General features: G+C 41.1%; 1 long non-coding RNA gene across 1 annotated transcript; it reads left to right on the plus strand.

Annotated features, from left to right (window-relative positions):
* The first annotated feature begins 1508 nt into the window (after window positions 1-1508).
* LOC119471085 lies at window positions 1509-2034 on the plus strand. Its single transcript, XR_005200079.1, has 2 exons — window positions 1509-1661; window positions 1813-2034. It is a non-coding gene; the product is annotated as an uncharacterized LOC119471085 (long non-coding RNA).
* The last annotated feature ends 1094 nt before the right edge of the window (window positions 2035-3128 follow it).

The following is a 3128-nucleotide window of genomic DNA, read 5'->3' on the forward strand; positions in this document are numbered from 1 at the left end:
GATAATAATGTGGTGTGTTTTTCACATACACTATATTTTTAAGGATAATATTATTTAGCAGAGGAAAAAATATATGAAAACAGAAAATGCTCAAATAAATCACCCAGTTTTTGAAAAATAAATCATCACTCTTAACATGTTTTCCAGGTTGCAGCCATATCCCTTAGCTACACTTTCTCCAAAGCAATCTTGATAGGCATGTAAGGAATGAAAAAAAGTTATTTTGATTCTCCTGTCCCCGTGGTGATTCATGTTTCTTTGTAAACTGAAATGTTGAGAGTCAAATAGATTGTATCAGAAAGAACAAAGCGGTTAAAGAAACGGAGGAGATAGAAAGATCTTGAAAGGTCTGAGGGACTGTTTGTAATGGATGCTGTAGAGAGAACACTGCTTTTCTTTAGAAACGTTTCTTTCCTAACACAAAAGAAATAAGAAAAACAGTTTTCAGTGGCCTGCATGACAAGATATAATGTCCCATCACATCTATTAAGATCTCAGTGGTAATATGGGAGCATTGGCATTTAATAGAAACAGATTCTAGGTCAGGTGGTTTTTTAAAAATAGTTCTTTCCTTGCTTGGAAAGGAATGTGAGTTAGAGAGTAATCCATCAATCTTTTAGAGTGGTTTTAAACTTCTACCAGCCTGGAAAATTTCCCCCATACTTACCAGAAGTAAGACAATGACGTATCTGATGGCACTGAGCTTTAGTCATGAGTTTTATTTGGAAATGCTTTTCAAAGCTTTACTTACCCTGTCTCAATTCTTTAAAATAGGGCTCATTTTATTGCGTCTCTTGTTCTGAAGCGTATACCAATTTGTGTCTTGGATATGTGCAATTTTACTACAATTGACACAGATCTTTCTCTCACTTATTTACAGTGTGAAGAACACCATGCAGGAGTCTGTTCCTCCTTCCAAGCTTCCAGCATAGCCTAAGCCCAAGGCTGGTGGAAGTGTGAGAATCCAGGGCTTGTTGAAGAGCTGTCAGGTTGCCATTCAGATGAGCTGCTGCTTTGACAGACAGCAAAGGTGTGAGTCAATGAAATCTCAACACATTCAAATACTTTATTCTACCTTTATTTTAGCTTCTTAATTGCTTCAAGGGCCAGAATGCCAAAGGTAAAACTAAGTTAATAATAATGGTAGTAGTTAAAATAGATTGAGTTATTTTTTTTCTGACCTTAATTTTTAATAAATGTGAAATGGAGTTAATCACCTAGGTACCGTACTAACCACTTTATATACATAATCTTATTCACTCCTCAATAACTCCAATATCTAGGGACATTATTATTTCCATTTCGCAAAAAAGGAAACATAAGCTTAGAGAGTTTACATAAATTGTCCAGAGTCACACAGCTAGTAAACTGTGGAGCCAGGAATAAAATCCACACAGTTCATCTCTAGAGCAGAGAGTTATTTTTTAATAAGTAAGCTTGGAGTGGTAGGAACTGTCCTGGACCCTGTATTGTTCCGCTTTCCCTAATATGTGTGGAAGAAGAAAGAGACCGTGCCCAGGTGAGAAGAACTGAGCCACGCTTCTCACAATCAGCCCTCCAGTGCTAACCCGCTTGCCTGTCAGCCCCCCTCTTAGCCACAACCTTCCTGAAACTTCCCACTGTCCCATCATGGAAGGAAGAGAATAGAGATTTTTCCAGCTGTGACTGAGTTAGAGAGTTATGTTTACCAGGCCCCTGGATTTGTATTTCCTCATTGACCAAGGGGCAAAGAGGCTCTGAAAGACAGGTCAGCCTTGAAGTTAGGTTTTCTTTGACTCCTTCTTTTTTGGTATTCCCCTTTCTTGGGTGCAGAGGCATACGGAAATGTCTACTAGCTGGTAGATGAAGGAGACGAACACACAAATGGAAGAGAGGAGAAGCGTGGCTAGCCCCCATTGGAAGCATCATCTTGGCGCTGGCTAAGCCCCGGCTTTCCAGAAGGCACACTGCCCTATGTGCTCCTCTCCGCTGTCTGCAAGTCTTGCATTTCTCTTTGAACGCTGCCCCTCAATAAAGTGAGTCTCGGTATGAAAACAGTGTTTGCCTCTCCCTCCCTGCTTTACTGAGAATTTAAAAGAACATTACTCCCCAACACAACTTCTCAGTTGGCAAATACAGTGAAGTACATTTTCATCGTTTACTTCCTTTGGATTTTATCTATCAAATTTACTCTGTTAATACGCTAGGCAAAGCCTGTGCCTTGTTCTTATTTCTGTATGGTGCTTAGAAGACAGATCATACCTCACCTATGAAAATAATAAAGGCACACACGTGAGGAGATCATGAAGAGACACTGCCGAGGCTAACGCCGAGAGGAATTCTGAGAAAGAAATTCAGTTCTTGGCCCTTTCTTGTTCTTTGCACGTGTAAGGTGGGCGCTTGGGTTACCGATACGAGGAGGCACAGGGTTCTTTAGGATGACTGAATTTAGCTGCCCACACCCACCTGACTTCCCGGCTCGACTGAGGGTAAAGGAGACAGGACTGCTTTGGTTTCTGTGTTTACCCAGTTCTTCCTTGCAGACAGAGCATTGAAGTTCTGCCTTCGATTTAATGTGAGGGGATGATTTCTCCCAGCCCACCCTCATTGCAAGGTGAGAAAACAAGGGTTTTCAGTACTTTCAGACAACCTCCCCCAAGACCATCATATGCTGAAATGTTTCAGAGCCTAAGGAATTAGTAAGGAGTTCGCTGATGTTTGTTGGCTCATTGAAAACACAAACTAGATGTGCTACGTGTGCGTCAACCTGAAGGGCCTTCCAGGAGGCCAGATCTCCAGTGATATTAAACAGACTGTGCTAGCCCTGCATGTCATCACCGCCCAGCCTCATTCAGATGTAAACTGTCACTAGGAGTGGCAATTAGCCACACTTCAAGTTCTCTAGTTCTAGATGTCTACATGGTTTATTAAGCAGTTTTCTCCCCCAACTTAAATGTCCTGTATATGCCACACATTGGCAGGAATTTATCTGTGGTATCTTTATTTCCTCTTTTATTTGCCATCTTCCAAAAGGAATTTAAGCCCACCTACAAAAATATAAGCAATGCAACAAAGTGACAGGAAAGAAGCGGGTGAGGAAATTCTAGGGAAGAAAAGCTAGGGCGAGTAAAGTTAGTAAGAGCGTAAAG

This window comes from Cebus imitator, unplaced genomic scaffold (genome assembly GCF_001604975.1).
Source record: "Cebus imitator isolate Cc_AM_T3 unplaced genomic scaffold, Cebus_imitator-1.0 Scaffold49, whole genome shotgun sequence".
Taxonomy (NCBI): Eukaryota; Metazoa; Chordata; class Mammalia; order Primates; family Cebidae; genus Cebus; species Cebus imitator.